The following is a 25942-nucleotide window of genomic DNA, read 5'->3' as shown; positions in this document are numbered from 1 at the left end:
ATGTCTCAAATACTTGAAGTGAGAGATTCGATCGATAATTTCTTTGAGATTCTCCGACATAATGTCTGCCAAAAGATTATTATAGCTGACGTGTTATGCGAAATGAAATGTCACACTGATAAAAAATATAATGCCTCTCAATTACTATGAATATATATAATACTTATTACTTATATATATTTCTGTCGACTTTATTATATACATTATAGACATACGGCATACAAAAGAAGTCTAATTATGAGTATATTAAGAGGTTGACTAAAAATAAATCTTGGTGTCGATTCTGGGTGAAATTATAATTTGGGTAAAAAACAGTCCGTACAAAAAAAAACAGTTTTGATGCCTGTCGTTTTCTCCAGTTCGGCGGAGGATAGGTATTGCAGATGAGATACTGTACCTAGTAGTTGTTCGTAATGATGGAGGAGGCGAGATTTTATTTACTGTTTCAAATAACTACAATGGTACAATCGATGCAATATAATAAATATAACGGTAGGTAGTTCGGTGCGATGTGTATTTGACGGAAACTTGTAATCGAGTGAGATGTCCAATCGATTCTGACCCGCTGTTTATACATATTTATACTATGAAATAATATTTTGAAATTATGATGAAATAAGTAAGTACCTAACATTAATTCGTAATGTTATGAAATTTCAGATCCGCTATCTCATAACATCATGAAACCATATTATATATATATAGGTACTGACTGATTGTACGTGAAAACTGAATATTTAATAAATAATATTATAATTGAGATCTGAAAATCCGATGACAACCACATGCCAAAAGAGTAAAAAGGCTTCGACAATTCTAGGTATTTTTCTTGTAAAGAAAAATTATTCAGTATAGCTTTGGAAAGCTAAAAACAGTTGAGAAACAAAAGCACTGTTAATTCTTGGTGGAAAGATACTGAAATAAAATAAAACACAATATATTATAGGTATTACTTATTTCACATACCTCGTTTAATAATAATTGAGACCGGTTTCGTCCGCTCCAATAAGATATTTTAAGTTGAGATAATTAGTTGTCATTGAAAGATAAATAACATGTGAATTTGTCAGACTCGGGAATCGAACCCGGGATCCACGATATTATTAGCCGACGCGGTAACCGCTCGTCCATTGTAGGCGTTATGATACCAATTTAATATTTTTTTTAATATGCCTTTTACAGCATTCGATAACAATGATTATCTTGGTCAATTAAAAGCTTATTTCAACTTTTAGAGCTTTTATATTTAATATACGGCTCATGTTTCATATAAACCGTAAAAAGATATTACTGGACAATTTTCAATATAATAATATTACACCGGACGATGCAGTTTGGTTAAACCCGTACTAAAATCGCCCTGTCATAAAATGCTAGATTTGTAAGTAACAAAGGCGATCTCAATGAGATACAGAATTTAATCTTGTAAATAAATGCCTTTTTGACAGTAAAAATATCGAGAGTAAATTGCGTACAATAACAATAGTGAGTTACAAATAATCAAGTATGGTGGTAGTTTCACAATATTATGTAATATTATCAAATTTGATGCAAGAAAATACTAAATCTACATGTTGTATCCTTAAATTTGCTAATTATTTTAATTTCAATCATTGACATCACATACATACAACCGTATGTATGTGAGCCTTGTCTACCTCGATCATCTGGCTCTAATAAGACATATTGCCATTTAATCAAATTCTTCACTATTTCTCTATCTCGTACGTAGCTGACCAGGTTTTCATTTGCAATCAGACTTTTTACGATGCTAATAAATTCTGTCCGTTCTGATGATGGCACCTTGGGTATCTACTGTACGAGATTGACAAAAATACAATAAGTAAAAGGAAAATGCTTAGTTTGGCAAAATAATTTTTAAGTTTAATATGGTTTCATCATCATTATTTGCTTTTAAAAAATTATCAGAAAGGCGTCAAAACATCCAACAATTCATAATAGGTACTATCATTATTTTCAACCCTCACTTTTATATTTCTTTTTCACAATTGAATGTGTATGTCTCTTTTTGTCGCTTTTACTTTTAGATTTATCTCTTTTGTTCGTAACAGAATACGACACTCTGTTTGCAATGTGCATTTATAATTTATGACAGGTAACTAAAATCTGACGGACCTCTATCGATTACATGTATTTACTGGATAACGCTATCGATTTTGAAAATAATAACATTTTAATTAGATGTTATATTGATGATTCTTGGAATAGCTGAAATGTGAAGATGACGAAGTGCATATTAAATGAAATATCTGCAGGTAACCTAAGGCTACAATAACTAGGATATTGAATTGTTATTTTGTTGATATGCAATAATATGGAATTGTTCTTTACTTTACTTCAAAAATACTGGAATAGCATCGCGTCGTACCATGTTATGTTTGAGTAACCATACAACGGTACAGCCGGCGGACAGTTTTCATTATGATGATGTCGAAAAAAGAGAGCAGACGATAAAAGGGTAAATTGAAAAATTTGAGAGTTCGCCGACGCGATGTTATCGCTTGTTATTTTATTTTTTCATACGTTAAGTGGGTCGTATGATGTATATTTTTAGTGGTGATTCTTACGATTTATGAGTGGCTGGATTGAAAACTGGAGCTGCCTTTGCATACAAAAGGTTAATATCCCAACTGTCATATATCATATTATTTAACGTGTAAGAGGTATTTTCCAATACTTGTTCATTCATATGTAACCATTCTAAATTTAAAACGTATTATTCTTATGTTTATATAAGATTTAAAAAAATAAACAAATTAATGTCGCTTCTTATGTCACCTGCATACTATCCATTCATTACATACAAGATTTAAAACAAAAGTCACGTGTATGGAATCTACGTTTATATTATGACAATTTATTCTCTAATGCAGTGGTTCCCAAAGTTGACTGGGCTCCGACCCATCTAACAAAAATTTCCAATCTTGGGACCCACCTCTTAGCTGTCTTAGAGAAAAGAGGGCATAAATATTGGTAATGCTCAGATTCCCTAGTGGCGAGTCGTGGAACTACTTAATGCTGTATATTTGTTCTAATTGAAATAAAAAAAATATTTTTTATAAGTGTTACCAATATGAATGAAAGACTGTTGAAATAAGAAACACAACTTAATTAAAAAAAAAAATATTACTTAAATACCTACACCTGCAAGGTTTTTTTACAAAGTTATTTCAATGGGAAGGATGTATTTGTTTCTTATTTTTCTTTATTACAGTTTTAGCATTAACTTCAACTTTTGTTACTTTTAATCGCAGTGAGTTTGATATATCCAATTTATTTCGGTATTTAGTTTTAATGTTAACCATAGCCAAAAATCCGACCTCACATAGATATGAGGTAGTAAAGAGGAGGACTTTCATAGCTTCATCGAACAGGCAAGGATAATTATCAGCAACTGAGAGCCAGAATTTCGTTTGAAACTATTTTTCAGTGACGTATCTTCTGATAAATCAATGAGTTCTTCACTTGCTTTTGCTGACATACTAGTTGGTAAGTCGTCTTGAAATGGGTTACAAATCAAACGCAACGAATCAAACTTTTTCATCTCTTCCCCAAAATAGTCAAAGTTATTTATCAACCGTGATAAATGACTGGAAATTTCAGATAGTACGTTCATCTTAGGCTGCACTTGGTTTTCAATAATAAAAGTTTGAAGTGTTTCAAAACTACTAATTTTTAGGAATTATAAATAACTGAATAAATATAAAATTTATCACTTTCTATTTTTTTTAATTCATGTATACAGTGGCGAGGGCCCACTCAATATTCGCTCGCGACCCACTGGTGGGTCGCGACCCATAGTTTGGGAAACCATGCTCTAATGTGAGAAAGTGTCATTTTTATTTGAATTAAATTAACCTATCGGAACAACATCGGTTCACAGAGAATATTTTAAATGCTTTTTCCTGACTACTTATGAATCATTTTCATTTAGTTTTTTCTGAGCTTCGGTCTAGGAATGCCGTAAACATAAACCCTCCAAGCCAACCGCCCCGCAATACGGATTTTTTTTTGGATCAAGGAAGATATTGCCATTGCATTGCCTATGATGTATTTAAAAACATATGTTGCAGTACTATTTAACGACACTAGAGGCGCTAGTGTCACAATGTTTGATTAAATTTCAAAATCGCTGTATCACAATACTCAATATATAATTGTAGCTCTAAAATAGTTAACACAGCCATGAGCGGTCGTGATATAAACATTATACGTGACAGTTCATACCCCAGGATAATTATTAACTGTCTGAATACAGCATAATATGTTAGAATAGCCCTTGTTGATGGGCCCGACAGCTATTTGATTCGACTTGAGCATCTCTTATCTTAAGCCTCAGTGACATTGAGCTACTTTACAAGCTGCTAGTTGGCGAATTTACAATCTGCTTGTAAACTCGCCGAGTGTCATCATCGAACAAGCTAACAGGCAGAGTGTAAACAATCTACCGAGAAAAGTTGAAAGCCGGCCAACTTTACAAGCTACACGCTGGCGTGTGGGCCTACTTCGTCTGCGCAGCAGAGCGATGGTAGCGACCTCCCGGTAAAAAAACGAACTAAATACGTCCTGTCAAAATAGTACCAAAAATGACAATTTCAACTCGCTGGCTTGTTGGCTTCTGAGCGAGTGGAAAGTTTTGCGTGTCATCATCACAATCGCACTAGCTGACTCGCCCGCTTTTAAATTCGCCAACGAGCAGCTTGTAAAGTAGTTCAATGTCATTGAAGCTTAACCGTATACATTTTCGAAAATTCCCAGAGGGTGCGGTTTACATCCTGTATTTCTCCGCCATATTATATTGACAATTGAATAAATGTTTAGTAATAATCATTAGTCATCATCGCTTTTTATGTTGCATTTCTATTATATTAAAAGCAGATAGTTTGTTTTTAAGATTAATGTGATTAACATATTTCTAGATCATATTAAAAAACGACTACCAAATGGATTGAGAGTAAGAAATGCGATTTCGTCGTGAGGTTGAAGTTTTTATCGACTTCTTTCGCGGGCCGGATTATAATAAATCTCATTAAACTCTCTGTCAGTGTAGCTTTGTTGTACAAAATGGGCAGGTGGGCTTGAATTCGTCCAATAATAATTAATAACGCATGGCTTATTGGCATTAAATTTAAATGCTTTGATAGTTACCTGAGTAGCTTTCAAATTCACCGAGCTTTCAATCAACGTCAACCGACTTTGACAGGTCGCATGCAGCAAGATAAAAAACGGTAGTTTAGAAGATTTACGATTGGTTCTGTGACAATTGCTTATCGCTGTTAATTTATTTATTAAAGCCTAATTCCACCGAGACAATGTCGATACACTATAAATTATAGTTAATTCAAATGCATTGAAATATATTTAAATTATCATATATTAAATTTGTAGTCATCGGTCTGAAGATTGAACGAATACAAGTAAAAAGGTGACCAATTCGAGTAAATCTACTTGAAAGTTAAAAATGCGATTGAAAATTCTACATAACTGTTTTCAATAGTCTATAAATGAAGTTTTGTTATTAAATGGTTCATTATTATTATTATGTTAATATAAAATTGATATTTTTTATGTTTATTGTTACTTTTGGTTTTTTAAAAAGCAAAAATCAGACCGAAAGATAATGACTTTTCTTGAATAGTTTTTTGATCGTATTCAACTAATAATTATTAGGTATCTAAATTTTTGACACAATATCAAATTTTATTTATTATTGTAATAATATTTAATTACCTAGTTATAAAATTATTTTGTATTGGGAATAGACAAAAACCTGAAATGCTACGTAGGCTATGAATAATATTTTTTTTTTAATTCTACCAAAAATTTAAATGTAATGATAGACTCTAACCGAATTGATATTATATTTTATATTGTATGGATCGATACAGAGACTTAAAGTCTACAATTGGATATGTGTAGTTTGTAGTAGGTAAATGACGTTTTTATATTTCAAGCGTAAACAGTTAGTTTTGGCGTTGGGTTTCTTTTGATTGCAGGTACTGTATTACAGTCAGCCCTCGTAGTCCAGTGCGTAAGACACTCGATTTTCATCTGGGGGCTTTGGGTTTGACCTGGTAAAGTCACAATATAATATGTATGTAATTTTCTGAAAGTCTGGTTATTTATGAATATTTCACTTCTATTAATGACAACACTACCGTCATCAGGCCTCTTGGCATATTGTATTGTTAAAAAAACAATAATTATTTATGCAAAAAATAAAAAGAAATATATGCCCATTTTCATTAGGCGGTAAACCCTCTATTAAAATACATCATATTACGTAAATTTTAACTGGATGTATCGACATTTACTTATATCGGTTTTTGTAATTAATTTTTTTCGTATGCTTTTGGGAGGCCTTGTAAGTTATAGATCATTATGTACTTATTGAACTTATTGAGTGAAATTACACATATAATAATATGTAAGTATTTTTTGTTGATTCTGACCATATGTGAACTTATCCGTTTTTGGAAGTTGACATTTCAAATGCTCTCTAGAGCCATGCCCGCACTTTTACCTTACGGGTGATTAAGTATCACTTACCTAAACTAGACTTAATTGCTTTTAAAAGCACAGCTTTATTCAAAAGAAATGAATTTTTATATTGCTCATGCAATCAATACGCATAAATCAAAAACGGTATTTTCAATTATTTTTCATAGCCATATATTACCTATAAAATAACATAGTATCGTATTAGTAAATGTTGTTAAAACCGTTTATTAAAACATGATAGGTGGATAATGAATTATTAGTTGTAGCTACAAGTTTTTTTTTATAAATTCGGGTAATATAAAGAGAAATTAATGTCGATAATTATTATGCAGATATATCGCAGCCTCTAGTCAAAATGCCAAGAAGACACAACCACGAACTGTATTCATTTTACAATAATCTCCGTGCAAGGTGGAAGTGTTCAGGACGATTCCATGAATAAACAGAAAATGATGTTTCAGGAAAAATATAAAATTTAGGTAGTATTAAAATTGTCGTATCTCTATTTATGTTGTACTTATAGATTTTTAATACACCTGGTTTTCATTACGTCGTAAAAAATCAAATCAAGTAATTATATAATTTCTGCATTTCTATTTGCTGGAAAACATCAATTAAACGGGACTTAACTCGGTGTTGCCGGCAAGCTAGGTATATTTTGTTTTAATCAATCTAATATATTCAAAATGCTTGGGTGACTATGTACAACGAAATAATGAGTTTAATCATTCTGTGGAGTTGTGCATGATTATCAAAATCATGCAGATAATTTGAGGTTTTTACGCCAAATGGCCAATATCATAACATGCAATGATTATAAATATATATTTAATATGTAAATATATTTCTTTTATAAGTATTTAATTATTAATATGTACGACATAAATTGATGTTTTAATTTTCCACTGGCTGTTCTGTTTCTTCATGTTCTGTTTTGTCCGGTTACCGTTCAGAACATATTGTCTTCAAGATCTAAGATACACAATAACCTTGGAGGGTTCTCTACATTAGACTAGATAGGAAAAATAGGATCGGGGTATCGATCAATTTACCTGGTAAAGCACATTGGCGCGAGTCAAGTGGATCCGGGTTCGAGTCCCACTGGGTATCGTAGTTTTATCAAAAATATTTTTTCTGGGAAGATTTCAAATTATTATGCATGTTCAATGATATACTTACTAAAACAAGGGTTAATATTTGAAAAATTAAGGCCTATTTAACGTTTATTTTACCCTCTTAAATACCTCATAATATACTTCCCGAATCGCTCACCATTTTGACAATATGAAGTGGAATCCATGTTGCTTGTCGAATATTTCTCGAAAATTATTTGTTGGTGTAATTAACTACAATACAGCAAATAACCCACATTAAAAAAAAATTAAGCTTGTCTCTAAAAATGACAAGAATTCAGAATCGACCAATGGTTTCGTTGTTTTTGGCTTAAATCAATACCGCATAGGAAATATACATACTATTGTAATGATGATAATATAACAATATGTAGACTTTGTTGTCGTTGATGTTACTTATGGATGATGATCCAATTTTGAAAATATTTATGAGATGCCAAAGTCTTTGTTACTAAGCGGATTTCTACTTTTTATCATGCCATTATCTAACGTCCATAGGCTATCATCGGGGCGATCTATGCTTTACTATCCATACTATTTATGTATACATACTATTTGCTATAAAAATCATATAAACATAAACCATACGTGGATAGAACATAATACTGAGAGACAAAAACCGCATTACTACACGAGTTTGAATAGGAAATTACGTGAAAGTAAATTCATTTATTTACACACACACTATTTACAGCAAACCAATTGAACGTGTGACATACTAAACATATTTAGGTCTCAGGAAATAAAAACAAGAATTGAGAATTCTGTTATCACGGAGTGCCTTTCTCAAAATGAGACGCTTCCTTAGCAATCGAGACCTCTCAATCCTTTTTTGTGGTATTATGGAGGTATGAATACTAAACCGGGAGATGTCACGGAGAATTGAGGCTTTCAAAATGTGGCTATATAGACGCATTTTAAAATGTATTAGACTAACCAGGGGACAACTGTTGACGTTTACAATAGAATGGAAAAGAAACGAGAAGTTCTGCGTAGTATTAAACCGCAAACCACAGTACCTCTGCCACATTATGAGAGGGCAACAGTACTGTATTCCCCAATTTGTCATCGAAAGAAATATCAACGTGATAGAGAACGACGCTGCATTTCGTGGCTTAAGAACTTCCGTGATTGGTATGAGGGCAGCAGATGATAAAAAAGATAGCCCTGATTATGGCCGATCGACTTTAGATAATGGTATGATAAGAAGTTGAAATTCACCTAGTAATAAGGTTTTTTGCGTCTCCCAAATATTTTCAAAATTGGATCATCCTTCATAAGTTACACTAACGATATTAAACTCTAATAATAGTTAAATCTAGAGCGTTGAAGCGGAACTCAAAGCAGGAGCACAAAGCAGTGCAGCAATGGGGTTTTACCCGAAGCACCGAAAAATTGTGGTGCTCCACTGCTCTAGAGTTATTTATTATTATTATTATTAAATTTTCCTTCTAAAATCTAATGAAAATATTATATTTGACACTTTGAAGGACTTGAATTATTTGAAATACGGCAACATTGCCGAGTGATAAATAACCTCACTTTTTTGACAGAAGAGTAAGATAATGAAAGACGATTTGCTGTCGATGATCTTGTTTAATAGAATTAATAATGAAAAGGATGAATAATAAACATTATTTCAAAACTACCTATTTTTAAATTTTTTGACATTTGTATACATAAAATACCTATTAAAACTTTTTAGTCGAAGTGGAGCAGACCCTGGAGCGGAGCTGGAACAAGTATTAGGTCCCGGAATGGAGCAACTCAAAAAAGGGTCCGCTCCAACCTCCGGTTATATCATCATCAGAATGATTGATAGGCGATTTTATTTAGATTTGTTTCGACATAACTGCAACCTATCACAGCGGCGTCAAATTGTCGCGAATTGTGTCAAATGAATTATTAGATACAGTTAGGTTACATTCTAAGTCAAACAACATTAGGTGTTATCATGACGTTATCTTAAAATTTTATTGGGTTAGATCAAATTAGGTTGAACGCCTGGCATAAACTGTAATATGTCATTGAAATAGTTTTTTTGGCGGTGTATGAATGGCCATATTAAAAAAAACAAATCTTCAAAAAAATATATGAAAGAACATTCTGATAAAACCGCGACAGTTACATGATTGCTACATGGCGAGTTTTTTTCGGTAGTGTTAACTCTAAAGGTAACCGGATGTAGCAACAGACATTGCTACAGGTAAGTACCTACTTGCACTTTTCACCGCGTCGTATATTTCTCCGCAGGTGATTCACCGCGCTTTAAGAAACAGCAGGTACCTGCTTACCGTGTACGATATGTAAATACTAGTTAAATTAATCCACAGTGACTTGCACAGTTATTTTTAACTATCTCTATGGCAGTGATAATTTTAACTAACACTAAGTAATTATGTTTTAGTTTAATATACATGTTTTTTTTGTATTCCATCAGAGATTTAGTTATTAGAAAAAAACTCCTGCACTGAGACGCTTTGTTTAACCCATTAACTAATACCATGTTCTTCTTTCAAATTTTCAGGGAAAACAGCTACTATTTATAACACATTCTTGTTAATAAAAGAAATATTGTATTTATTTTAATCAGGGCCGTTATTAACAAGCGTAACAAGGCGCTAATAGCAGTGGCGAAAGGTGGAGGTAGGCTGTTGAGATTAGCCATAGATAGTACACTGCACACTAAACTTTGTCAGTCATACGTATTTGTTTTCATTAAAATAAGGCTACAATTTAAAGACGGTGTTGGTTAGTTTTTAAAATTCAATTAACCCCTGCGAAACCAAGCCATAATAGATAATAGTAAAAAAAATACTCGTCTATCTATAAAATATCTAAAATTATGTGCAATTAAATCATACATAACTTTGAATGTTTTATAGATAACATATTATTTTTTAATTATTATAGTTTAGTTTAGGCAGGGCTTAATGAATTTTAAGAAAGAACCAACAATATGTTTAATATGTATTCTTAATCCAACAAAAACAAATAAGACGTATGAATGAAAAAGTGTGCAGATTTTTGTCGTATCGCCTTAAGTATACCAAAACTATTATAGTTTGGTTAGGCAGTGTTTATTTGATTTTTACAAACTAACCAACACTATCTGTAAATTTTAGTCTTATTTCAATAAAAACAAATACGTTTGACTAACAAAGTTTAATGTGCACTATTACGGCGGACCCTAACAGCTTACCTTCACCCTTCGCTACTGGCTAATAGTATTTTTGGGGGGTGTTTGGAGTTGTCATCTTTAATATATTAAATTTTGATGGTTGCATTATGATGTGTGATGTGATAATATTATAGGGGTCTTGAGGAAACACTCGTGAGTATTTATATCGTTTTGTATAAAGCACATTTACACTGGTGATATTACACGGCCGGATAACATGAAAGTATATTAATTTATGATTTAAAATTTAAACGTACAGATTTATAATAATACTTTTGACTTGGATATTTTAAAGAAAAAAAAAACGTCTCGTAACGTCTACTTTTTAGGTAGGTAATTTAACATAAAAGATAAAGTTTTTACCTACTGTATTGTATTGATTTGTTATATTAGTTATAGATAGTTGTTATATTTATGATGAATTGAAATGAAATAACGTGCTCGACTGTCAACACGAAAAAGTGAAGTAATTTATTTCCATTCATAGACAACATAATAAGTCAACAAGCTTACGCCTCTACATCATAGACGACGCTAGTGGTAAAGACATGGTATTTTGAGGATATTTCAACAATAGTTAATAGTATTCATTGTCAGTGTGTAATTACCTTTTGGTGATTGAACAGACTGCCTGAAGATGCCGAAAGGCGAAACCCGGGGGTCGCAAAAAACGACTCAAATGGAATAGTAAAAAACTTAAATCCATTAGAATTTAAATTCAAATTCCATCAAGTAACTTCAGTCGATAGTATTAATATTAATATCAATAGTTTAGTTTGTATTAGGTTGTTTCAAGTGATGCGCGGGTTAAAAATTATGTCTGGAGAAAGCCTACAAGTCCATATTACAATAAAACAAATTCAATCAAGCAAGGCTTAAGTTTTAGATTTCTAATTTTGATATTATATTCATAAATAAATTGAATTACTTATTGAATATAGCCTCAGATGATATTCCCAGAGAGATATTTCAAGTAAATTTTCTTGTATTCGCAATCAGACTATTATAATAGGGCTTTTATGTATATCGGTTATAGTATAATATAAGATTTGAAAACTAATAAACAATATACTTTATTAATAATAGTTTTTTTCTGCGTTACCGAAATATTGCTACTATTTTTACATGTCTGCATGTGCAATGTTTGGTAACACAGATTTAGATAGAATACGTTATGTCAAACAACGGGGAGATTATCCATATATACAACGCGTATAGTTTGTAGCACTGGCGAAGGATGGAGGTAGGCTGTAAGGATCCGACATGAATAGTATACATTAAACTTTGTCAGTCATACATATTTGTTTTCATTGAACTAAGACTACAATATGCAGATAGTATTGGTTAGTTTTTAAAATTAATTAAACCCTGCGTTAACCAAGCCATTATTAGATAAGAGTCAAAAAATAGTTATCATATATATATGTTAGAATAGGCTATCTATAAAATATCTAAAAAAATTCTATTAAATCTTTCATAGTTTTAGATAAACGATTATTTTTTATCTCTTATAGTTTGGTTTAGGCAAGCCTTAATGAAATCTAAAAAACTAACAAACACCATTTGTAATAACATATTGTCATCTCCCTCCATCTACGAAAGTGGAAAGATGCTGTCACTTTTATTTTTGTATGGTTTTTTATCTGGATTCAGGACTTGGAGGTGGACAAATAACACACCGGAATTGTGGTCAGAAACGACGAGTTTTATTTGCGTTAATATCTACTAGGTTACTACATTTTATATAATTTTTTTACGGAGGACGAAATGTATATGTTTACGATTTGGCTGTTTGCAGCGTTTTGTCGCGCCAAAAAAAAACGGCCGCTTACGAAGCGATACCAATGCGGCGTTGCCAATATGAAATTTTGCCGCCAACCATGTACAACGTTGCCGGTTTATTATTATTTATTTTCGTAATCAACCCTTACTATTTGTTTGGCTTGGTACCGATTAGGGCTTCTCCAGATTCACAGAGACATTCCCAAATGGGGACCATTTGGGAGTGTAACAACATTACTAATTCAACGAAAACAAATAAGTATTACTGAAAAGGTGTACACTATTTTTATCGGATCGCCCATAGTACCTACACCTAAACTATTATGATTTGGTATAGGCAGAGTTTAATTGAATTTTAAAAACTAACTAACCTATCTGCACATTGTTGTCTTATTTTAAACAAAACAATAAAAACAAATAGCTATGCCTGATAAAGTTTAGTGTGTATTATTTATATCGGATCTTAACAGCCCACCTCCACTATTCGCCACTGGTTGTAGATAGTTTACAATTAGTATACACTCTTGGAAAATTCAGCTATTATGATATTTTATATTCAGGACTGAATAATACCCACTATTTAAGAATAATAACTTTTATCGAAAACATATAATTATGAAAATCCTCGGAAACATACCGATTTTATGGCTGGTTTTGATTTCCATCTAAGTTTATTTCTGTAAACATTTTTAATTGCTGTTGTATTTCAATTGATTTTACAAAACATGGCTTTATTTTAATCTCGTATAGTCATTGAAAATTATATTTACTAGCTATATTCATCGAAAGGGTACTAGTTCACTTTAATACAGACGGCGTGCGTGATTAAGTATACAAAACAATATTTTTTTGAATTACCTTGATAATATTATTAGAAATAAGTTACATTTTATTTTTAATACCATATATTATCTTTATTTTATTAAAGTGAATGCACTACATACCGGAGGCATGTAACAGAAAAATATAAAACTTATAATTTGAGACAATTTATTAAGAATTTTCGATGGTATAGACTAGTATAGAGTATAGACCAACGATGGTGAATCTATGGCACGCGTGCTACCAGTGGCACGCAAGATGATTTTGCACAGCATGCAATTTTTTATTTTGAAGAAAGAAAAAATTCCTATTATAATTTAAAATAATTCTTTCTTACAAAAATGTTTTACAAATCAATATAATATAATATGTAATATTATACATACACACACATGACAATGCGTATTTTCTTCGTTTTTTAATAATATTTTTTACCAATAATATTTACCAATCATGAAACGACGAAATTCATGCACACAATGACAGGTCGCATTGTTTAATATAAATATATAATTGCATAGGTCGGTCCTTAGGCTTGTTGAATTTATTCATCAAATTTAAATGAAATATAAAAATATTCAATCAACAAACCTAATGGAATTTATCGGGAGTCATTCAAATATAATGGCTGCTTTTTATTTTTCCTCAAACATAATCACTAAAAATTGAAAATCGTTCAGTGATGGAGAATCTATGAAAGAAAAGCACAGTTAAAATGGTCCCACGATCTCTTTGAAGACAAGGACAAATGTATTCAAAGCAACGACATTATTAATAGACAACGCACTCAATACAGTATCTAGCAAGTAAATTCACGCATACGACATTCGCACATGTATAGGTAGACGTCACGCAATTTCCATTATGCGATATCACGCATCGGGAATTTATGGCAATATCACCTTTATTGTAATGGCGTTAGAACAGTGTTTCTAGTGTCAATGTTCATTTGAGCGAATCCGTTAGAACCGAACCATTCAGCAAACCCGACAAAAAGCATCGGGAATTTATAGCAATATCACCTTTATTGTAATGGTGTTAGAACAGATTATGCCATTCGGCAGACCCGACAAAAGAGTGAGTGTCATTTTTTTTCCCACATGCTTCGTCCATATTATTGTCATTGATTCAAAGTATAAGAAATATGCATTCGGCTAGAAGCACAGTGAAAGGTAGAATCTGAAGAACTCAATTGTAATTTTTAAACTTTTTTAATAGAATTCTTAAAAACTATTTTTCCCTATGAAAAACTGGTCGGCACGTCAGACAGTCAAAAAATATTAATTGGGAAATTTTGACACGCTTACGTAAAAAGTTTCGCCAACCCTGGTATAGACGATAAACCAGAAGTTATAATTATTATGTGTAAAATTTGGCTGCCTAGAGGCGTCCTCAAAATTTCTTGCACTAACCGAGTGACAAAATATGTTTATGTTTTCAATTGAATGGGAAAAGACCAATAAGTTGTCTAGGTTTATAGGCGTAGAATCAAAACCAGCAACTACAGTACCTCACCATGTTATAAGAGGACAAAAGTACAGCATTCCCCAATTATTTGTCGTCCAATATAAGATCAACACTAAGCATATAGCAGAGAGCAATAGCCGCCTTGTTTATGAAATTGCTTCGAGTGATATCCGTGTTATTTTGGAGCAATAACGGAAACTTGTTACCATTTTAACTATTTAAAATAGCTCTGCCTGTATACAAGACAAGATCCATACCTTCAGACATAATGCTATAATTCGTCATAATGGCACAACGCCATATAGGCTTAAATCGCCTCTTGATACGGTGCCAAATGAGACAAGCGAAGTTATATTGGTATTATACCTTTTAACATTATAAAATGGCCGTCCTTGATATTTTCAATCTGAAAAAAAACCATTATTCCTCGAAGTATACATTGTCCGGCGAAGTTATCGCGTGAATGGAAATTCAATGAAACCATTTTTGATGTATTGCGTGATTTAATTTTAGACAAGAAAGATGATATTATGAAGTAATGTACCGACGTAAAATAAACTTGTTTATTAATTTAAACAAGGCAATTCAATCACGATTAAATACGTATACGGCTTTATGGCTTATGCGTTATTTTTATGTAACTATTCAAATTTTGAAGAAGTTTAAGGTTATATATTACCAAACGTACAGTTTTGGAGCTGTACGTTTGCACGATTTTTTATATCTTAATTTAACTTATTGCGGTTTATATTACTATTTTTGTGCAATTATAATATTCATTGGAATGTTTTATTTTTCAAGTGCGAACATGTAAGTCATCTTTCAGTAGTTTTATGATTAAAATCACATGGACATACTCAGAATCGTGAATATGTGTGTTGCAGAGTTAAATGTCATTCCTAGGGAATACAACATTAATGAAAACTAGCCTACCCTACTCGGTGTAATATTAACGGATAAATGTAAATTGCACGTATTACATTTCACCGTAGCACAATTCGCCGTGAGCTTTCTTATCGGAAAGAGTTGACCGTATAGTATACGGCCATCTCTATAGCACCGATATGAAAAAAGACGCGTTGTTGCTAACAAATAATCCAATATAACGGCTATATTCAAAATTTATTCGCCGTTGGCTTCCTGTAAAGTGTTAACCGGCAAGAACCGTGTTTTATTTAGACATAAATTTTATCTATGTACCTACTATACGACCCAAAGACGTTGGACGGTCTTTAATTTACGACCATATATTTCCGACACAACATTTCACTGTGAAGTGTGATACGGCGAGCTGCATACGTACAAGTTTACGAACACGTAATATAACAGGGTACTGGTCTCGAGTGTGAAAAATATGGGATAAACTTAAACACCTGTTAAAAATAATATGTTATTTTCAATAGTTATGTCAGTCTCGTAATATGTATTAAAGTTAGAAACGTAAACATAATGCACAACATTTGAAAACAGTCGATGCGCTTTGTGTCCCTTGGTTGTATTTCCTAAAGTAATAAAACAAAACCTGTTTCAAACCTGATACCACTCTCATCATATATATATCAAAGTATCAATGGCAATATTGTGATACACTTCAATATTTATGTTTTATTGTCAAAAAAAAGTGACGAAAGCGATTGTCTGCACTTTCTCAATCATAACCTAGATCAATAGTATCTATTATGAGTTTTTTAATTGCGAAAATGTATCTTGTAATGCATAAGCTGCATTTGTATGAATGGCAAGGATGATCCATAATTCATCACTCATCACGAGTCCGGTCACTCAACACAATCAACCGTCATTCCACTTGAGTCTAGTCTCGCAGTACGACTATTCTCTCTACACACCTTCATCATCCTTTAATAACGAAAAAAGAATATTAAAAAAATGCATTATTGTAACGGAAAGGAACGGAAATGGTAGTATAATTAGTATTATTAATAAAACAAGCAGAAACATTTAGGGTTTGATGAAATCTCATATACTGTGATCTCACCGAGATCAAACCCGGAGCCCCCGGATGCAAGGCCATTACCTCACAGATTGGACGACGAGGACCGTATGAAAAGTGATAATCATTATATAAAACTGTGTATAATATATAGTAATGCGGGATGACTATTAAATTAAATTTGAAGATAAACACAATAATTAGGAACAAAACGTTAAGAAAATAGCATTGGTCTAAACTCTAAACTCACCCTATTTGATAGTAACATACCTATATATTTGTTTGATTATACATACAAAATACTTTGTGCTACCAACTTATTACACTGGGGGGGATTGTGTGTTTTTCACACAAAACAAATGTTAACTTATTAACTTCACAGCAGAATATTTCTTATTTAGGATAGGTAGGTACTTATAATTATATTTATTTTTCAAATAACGAACAAACGGCTAAAATATATTCAATATTTTTATGCACTGTTGTAGTCAATCAATATTTAAATATTCAAACTATAAACAAATGATTCAATATTCATTGACAAAAAAGTATCGGCTCTACTTATGGAGGGAATAATACATTAATTTGCGCCATTCATTGCAATTGTCTTGTAGTTTACCTACGGTTGTATTACCAAGACATAGTATATTATAATGTGATATTTTTTCTGGGAAAACTTTCAGTTTTACATAAAAGACTTCGAAAATATTCAAATTAAATTTCATCAGAAGATTAACATAATACAGATTCTTTTTTCCGATTGTTCCCGCCAAAATGGTTGCGTAGAAAACAAACGGTGTCCATTTTGATTATTTGCATAACAGACCGAATGACCCAGTTTTCAGTAGACTAAGCAGAAACGATTTTTTTTCACCCAAAGAGAAAAAAAATAAACGTATTTTTTTGTAAGAAATAAAATATGTGCAATTATTCATTATTGAATTATTCAAACATGTCGTAGCAATACTATATTTGGAAAAAATGGACGTAACAAAATATTTAAATTATATTCCCTCAGGGTATCGAATGAAAAACGAATTAGGCTCCAATTTTAATCACTACCTTAATAACAAATTAATTTTGTTGTTACAAGGTTAAAGAAAACATAGAATTTGTCATAAAGAATAACAATTTATATATATACCTGTCAATTACCTACGTGGTCGCAGCCATGACATATTCTTTTGTCAGAACTTAACTGTTTTTATTTTACTTTACTTTAGCGAGGAGTACAAGCAGTGGTCACAGAATTAATAGGAACTGAAAACCTAACGGGTATGGAGTAACAGGCAATCGATCTCGAGCGTGGAAAAATATGGGATAAATTTAAACACGTGTCAAGAATACGACATTTTTAGCGTTCCTTTATTCTGACAACTGCTCTCGGCTTATGCACTGACGCTCATTCAATATTGATGTATTTTAAGGTTGCAACACACACTGTTGCACATCTATAATATGTTTTATTTTCGTAGGACAATCACACATTGAAAACTTCTTCTACTTCGCAATAAACCAAAAGCTTACACTAATATTTCTAACATCATTCCTATATTTATATTATAAAAAGCATCAAATTACGTTACTTGATATATCCGTACACTACGGAAGCGTAAAAATAAATGATAAATTTGTGGGCGTTCCTATTTTGAGAACGGAAATACAATTAACTGCACAGCAGGGGCTTAATATTTCACAGTTTTAGCACGTGGACAAGAAGTTCTTGTTCGACAATAGTCGCATTGACGTTTAAGCCCGACTAATGGTTAACCACAATAGCCAGTTGTAGCAAAGTTATAAACGATTTCATTTAGCCAGACCGACAGGCAAATTTATGTCAGACCGACCCGACCGCCCAGTCAAATCAGACAGTCTGTAGCAGCTTTAAGATTATATGCAAGTGATATAATTTTGAACGTCAATTTTTTTTTCTATGGGTTGTCAATCCAAAATCGAAAATCACTATCGGTCATGCTGGGCTGTGTCGAATTCTTTGCAAACTGGCATTTTTATGCATATCCGTTGCGCAACTTTCATATTTGTACAAACATATATGGCCAATAATATCATTATTATAAAACGTGTGTGAGTTTTACATGTGTTCAATTTGACAGCACGTCACTTTGCAACGTGAACAAAGATCCGACATACGTTATAATTAATTGCTCTCGCTTTTCAAGAATCGTTTTATCACACACTGTTTACAATATTTTTTGTTATTTATTTTGACAGTACTATATTATTTACCAATATAAATATTTTCGCCAAAACAGTAGCAAGTATAGTACCCGTATACTGAAGTAATTAGCATGTTATCGCGATTTTTATTTTAACATCTACTATTTATGTTAAAAGACTAACGCTACTGTAATGTCACCTTAGGTAACCCAGCCCAACAAGCTGCAAATATTTCAGTTATGCACTTCGTCATCTTCATACTTCGGCTATTCCTTGAGTCATTAATATTACATCTAATTAAAATGTTATTATTTTAAAAATCGATAGCATTATCCAGTAAATACATATAATTGATAGATATCCGTTAGATTTAATCTACCTGTCATAAATTATAAATAAACATTGAAAACAGACCGTTGGATTTCATTACAAACAAAAGAGATATATTATCTAAAAGTATATTCGACAAAGAGAAACATAATATTCAATTATGAGAAAGAAATATGAAATTAAGGGGTGAGATCAAGATAGTACTATAATTTATTGGCTGTAAGAATGAATATAACGATGGCTCAGTTCCATAGTGGGACAACTAGAAATTAGTAGTTTTGAGTAATGGCCGATCAAAGTTTTGACTCACCTAAACTGACTTGTAGAAAAGTGACAGTTAATTATTTGTATTATATTTTTAGTGAAATATGTAATGAATAGTATGTAGTTTTAGGGTTCAAGTTGTTTATCCAAATTATCATAATGATTTTAATAGTTTTGAGCAATAATCGGACATAACCCTCTATGGAGCTGGTAACTCTGTATGAATACTGAAAATATTTAGACATATCACTCTATGGAACTGACAACTTTACAATATTGAGTTAACATAATGTTCTTTATTGGCGTCATCTCAAAACATCAGTCACTGATAAGAGTATATCCACATATTGAGTGACCACCAATGGTGAAGGGTGGAGGTAGGCTGTTAAAATCGGAGATAAATAGTTCACAATAAACTCCGCCAGTCATAGGTATTTGTTTTCATTGAACGTCTACAATTTACAGATGGTGCTGGTAAGTTTTTAAAAATCAATTAAAGCTTGCAGTCAATGAAATTCATCCATTCTATTCCTGTGTCCATTTCGTTCTTCTTCTTCTTCCACGGCGCTACATCCCGGGGTGGGATTTGGCCTCCTCCACAACTGCTCTCCACTCACTCCGGTCTCTCGCCACACTTCTCCAGTTACCGGGTCTTCCTATATGAAACCAGTCCACTTATACGGCGTCAGCCTATCTCCTTCTTGGACGGCCTCTGGATCTCTTCCGTTAGGGTAGCCACTTCGTCATGATCGTTGGCGCTCTAACTTCCGGCATTCTCTCTACATGTCCCGCCTATCGTAGTCTTAGTAGTCCATTTCTTTACATATTGTATATAGTTTACCAGTTTTCTTGGCTAATCGTATTATTGGGACTAATTGCACAGCTATGTATATGGGTCCGCCTCTTAGACATCTCTTTTTCTCTCGCTCTATTAAAGCATGCATGGCATCACCTTGATTTTGGGTATGATCCACAACCAAAAATTTGTGGCAGATTTCTTCAATGCCATCTATTGAATTGACTGCGTACATTAATAGGGAAGCAACAATTTTTTTTTTTGTTGACCTGCACAAATTAATATCCGAATATAATACAATATTTTTTATGGGTTTAGGTACTTGCAAAAAAGCTAACAAGCAGCTACTTATTTCGTTTGAACCCCTTTTTCCTAAGCCCTCATGCCATAAGTAACAGTGGCATTGCTTCTTTGTTATGTCGTATATAGTAAAATTATACGTATTTAATCGGTGTTTATAAAAGAAGCTATGTACTAATGTTTCCGGAAGGCACCGCGAGAACAGCTTGCAGATCGAAACAAGCAACTTTGACCAAACTCGAAGCAACGTCATTTTATTTTATATGATTGTGTACCTAATTGCTCTTCTTTTCTAATTTTTTTAGTGTGTAGTAGTGATTGGTCTTTTTTCGGGACAAACAATCGAATGTTAAAAGCGGTGTTAAAAATTGTGTAATACAAATGTTTTTTTTTTAATCGGCATATCTTTCTCCATACAAAATTCTTGGTATAGCCTGTGCATTGTACCAATTTTCAAGCTTTCATCGAGATACATTTTTTCACTATATAGCTCATAGTGAATATAACAATAAGGGAAGGCATTACATGAAACGATTTGATGTGATTACGAATTTTTTCATTTATTTTATCATCAATTCTCACTCCACCTTTTCCATGTCTTCCCCTTAAATCTGAATGCAACACTCCATGTTTTTTTTAAGTGCAGTTTCAGTCACTGTCTTGCATATGCTCAAAGTATTCAAATAAAAAAATTACAGACTCTTATTTGGACCCCATTTATATCAAAAGAGTACGCCTTGTTAACTCTACGTGTACTACCAGGATTTTTCATTCTGTACTTTGGAATAACTGGCGTGATGCACCATAATAAATAAACTCACGTCGTCGATCAACGTCTCCGATCCACCAAAGACTGGTGGATTTGTTCCCTTTGATTGAATTCAATTATATCATAACATTTTAATCTGCACTTCTCAGCACACGGTGATCCTACTTTCATAATGATAGAACGCAATTTTGAGTTGTCCCTCTATGAAACGCAATAAGTCACAAAACAATATTTTCACAAAACGATATCTCGACTTGTCCTTTTATGGAACTGAGAGAGTGTTTAAGTTTATTTATTTCCATATGCAGACATCTGTCCAATGAGAGAAAACCAGTACTTTTTACGAGTTGTTCTTTTGTGGAACTGAAAAGGAGCAATATTCGAATATAATGGGTAATATAACTCAAAACATCAAACTTTGGACTTGTCCTTCTATGGAACTGAGCCATCGATAAATACTCGTATGATTATAATTAAGTTTTGACGGCTTTTTTTGATAATTTTATAGAAGATAAAACAAATAGAAAATAATAATGATGAAACCTTATTAGATTTATTTTTCTTGCCAAAATAGGCATTAATAATATTGTCAATTTTGCATGGTAACTCAAGGTGACATCATCGGAACGGACGGAATTTCTTAGCATCGTAAAGGGATGGTCAAAACCAGCTACATTTTGTCGCATTCTATAATCAAAAACGAACAAATACTGTACTAGTGTTCCGACTAGTAAATACTATCTCATTTAATTTATAAATGAAAAAATGTGGTAAATACTAACTTTTCTACTAAATCTCAAAAATATACTAATTAATATGTTGGTTTTGAGTTAATTTACTAAATAAGTAGTCAGTACATACTTAATTTGTAAACAAATTAATAAAACAATTGAAGTCATATTTTAAATATTTAATTCGTTTTTCAAACTTTCCCTCGCATACAGTTATGTACCTACCACTAAAAATTTCCCCTACTTGCTGGATGACGACACTTGAATCAACATCATGGTAAAGAGACAAGGATCTGAAGATGTTTTGTAAAGTTACTGCAATTCGTATATATAAAATACATTTCGTTAAAGTTGTATAGATGTACTTTCATAAATCGTTGGGTGTTTGAATTAAAAACTAAGCTAATTACAGTATAGAAAGTATTAAATGATAATATGTCAAATGTTAGCCCTTACTCAGCGGACAACTTATACCAGTGGATCTATAATAGTTTTACTTACTCCTTTGGCCAAAGTGGCGCAACAGCAACGTGCGCGCCTGGTAACCAATAAGCCCATGGAATGATTAGATGATTGCTGCTTATTTTTATCGAATAATCATAAACACCATACTGAGCAAGCAAAATAGTGCTCATATTTGAGATTTATAAAAAATAATACCCTAGTGAAAGTGGAATTATTATTACTCGAAGCGATTTGGTTTATTGCCATCTCAATGGAAGGTTAGTTCTGCACTTTGAGATGAAAACCAATTGATGCACGCAATTGTTAAGATAGTTATCAGCGAAATGCATTGTGCAGGTTAACATATGGAAGAATATATTACCTTTTGTTGTCCGGTATACCGATTTGGTTGGTGGGTAGTATTTAAAAGTATGATATAAATAGTAAGATGTAAAATTAGTATAGATAAATTGATTGTTAATACACCCCAAATTAGGTACTAGAAATAAACGCATAAATTATTGAAGACAATGTTAAAGGGATACATTGATTTATAATCTTCCTATACTACGACGAATCACAATATATGCAGTCGTGATAGAAATTTTGTAACCTAGTCGTCGCAATTGAATTCCTTTGCTGCTTTGTAAATTCGTAAAGAGTGATGATAGATTTTTTTAAAATATTTATATGAAAAATGAAATACTTACTATTGTTACCAATATATGAAAATATTAAATATAAGTAACGAGTGGTAAACGGTGTATATTTTAAAAATCAAGACAGGCAGTGTACAGTTACAACCATGGCGCCCACATCTTAAAGTGGGCCCCCAGGCCCGGATCTTGGGCGGTTGAGTTGTCGAGTATCACTCAACACGTCACAATAACCATATATGTTTTTTTAAAAGGTAATAACTTTGAAGTAAAATAGCACCGCAGGCGACTTTTTTTGCCCTGTCAGCCCCCCCCCTTGTGAGGGCCATGGTTACAATAATTGGGTAATTAAAATTAATAAAATTAATAATTAAGTTTTTTTTTAATTTTAGCTTTAAGGTCTCGCGTATTGAACATTCAAATGCAAGTGGTATAAAAGAATCTGGAAATTTCAAAAAAACATAAATGTCGAGATACGAGATTTTATTTTCTCATTATTTCTCAAGAATTATCAATCACAACGCGATTCAATGTCCCTTCAAATTTATTTTCCTTTGTGTGAACATCCGTTATTCAGGTGCTCCATCCAATTCTGTAAAATAACTTTACCATATTTGAAACGGTAAAAAAAAATTAATTCAAATTGGTAACCAGCAAAATGTTAACGTACAACGATCTGTTTGCTATTTAGATTTCAATGATCAATGCCAAAGCCTTTCAAATAGTACAATAATTAGACGTGCGCATATTTTTCGTTAAGTAGTTTTTTTTAATAGAAAGTTCAATAAAAATTCTTTAGTCTACAACAGTTTTTCTCAACCGGTGGTTCGCGTATATTATACGTACGGAAGAGACGGCTGGGCTATATGGATGATTTGTCAATGTGCTTATTTACAATGTGTACATGCGCAGTTGCACGTTGCTAGTAATATATCAATAATAATATTTTTAATCGTATTTGCTAAGTAACATTTTTTTTTAATTTCTGCTCACTTAAAGAAAATGTAAATATAAAAAAATGAGATACTTACATAATTATTAGTCACATTAATGATGTTCAGTATGCATTCTTGGTATCATGGTATTATAAATAATACATAATTATTATATTCTTACTTTATATTTGTATACAGGACATATTATTTTTTTAACAGTACGCATCTATGTAAAGTTTGTGGGTTGGTTTTTATAGAACCTACGATCTCTGAAAACTTATTATCAGCTCACCAGAATAGCGTCAACTATTCCCATGGAAAGCGAATTTGGTTTCTGACGGATTCATACAATAGACAAAGTCACCTAAGGGTCTTTCCTCCACACGTATCGTCGAGTATCAAATAATGGAAAGCCCTCAACTGCAAATAATGGTTAAGCAATGGGAGATAATAATATGGTATTCTGATGATCAAGCTTATGTGTGCGGCATAATAAGAAGCGTGGAACACTTGTGCTCTCGCCAGTCAGTTACCATAGAATTTAAGAAAATTGGTTTTGTCTCTGCCAACTTCTGGAGCGACAATCTGTAGCAAACGAAAAAATATGAAAAGGTTGAGAACCGTTAAATTACTATAATAATATGTATATTCATTTTTAAGGTATACATAGTCACGAACCAATAAAATTAAGAACATTGCTTCTGTTATAAAATATACTCGATCAAATACATAACGGTGATGACTGACTACCTCAATTAACTAGCCGTACATGTAAAGTTCTTTATACTTGATATGTATAATATGTTCCATAATGTGATTACAAATGAGAAGGCATAGTTATTTTTTTTCTTTTATTAACGAGGGTCGTGATATTCACTAACTAGAACGATGCTGGTGACCTCGATAATCTTCTCAGCAGGAAATGTGGCTAAATAATTTGCGAATTCTTCTCATGCATAACGTCAAAGCCTTATTTTAAAGCAGCTATTTTCCAAAAACCGATATATTAGTACACAATATTTATTATATAATATTTACTTCAAGTTAGCACCAGTATATCATAAGAATCACACACTATAAATGGCAGAAAACTAGTACATTTTGTACGTGACGTATATCGTGAAAAATTCCATCTACTAAAACCAGTCATACAGCGAATAATTTTAGTGGAAAAAGAGATTCATTCATAGTGTAGACGGCACTTAAAGAATAGTAATGGGGGTACTAGTTGCAAAGTCAACTTATTAAATTTATGTAAGTACATCTAGAGCTTGAGATTTCTCGAAATCAAGAATATATATTTTCTCGAGAAATCGTCATTAGGTATTACAAAATTACTTTTTCTTGTCGATTTTTTTTCAATTTTTAACTAAAAAAATGAACCAGAAAATTTAAGAAATTTCGTTTATCAAGTCAAGACCTTTCTATGTTATTCCGGCCAATTTTTTTAAAGCAAGGAATTTAAGAATTTTTAGTATCAAATTTTATTGAGAAATTCAAAATCATTATTTATTTTAGTTATAGTTATTTTTTTAATTCCGGTTGTGGTCAACGAACGCCTTGTAACGTTTTCTTGATTTATCAAGAATCTCATTGACGATTTTTTGAAAAATGATCAATGCGATTAAATGATCGGAAAATTAATTTTTCGAGACGAGATTTCTGGATCACAATACCTATA

General features: G+C 32.2%; 1 protein-coding gene across 1 annotated transcript in view; it reads right to left on the bottom strand.

The window, feature by feature from the left end:
* The window catches only part of Duox (dual oxidase), a 247583-nt gene that overhangs the window by 131650 nt on the left and 89991 nt on the right, over positions 1-25942 (bottom strand).

The sequence above is a fragment of the Rhyacophila brunnea genome, unplaced genomic scaffold (assembly GCF_057557595.1).
Source record: "Rhyacophila brunnea isolate RB1 unplaced genomic scaffold, BYU_Rbru_1.0 scaffold_17, whole genome shotgun sequence".
Lineage (NCBI taxonomy): Eukaryota > Metazoa > Arthropoda > Insecta > Trichoptera > Rhyacophilidae > Rhyacophila > Rhyacophila brunnea.
Note: the sequence above shows the minus strand (reverse complement) of the source record. Positions and strands in the feature narration are given on the sequence as shown.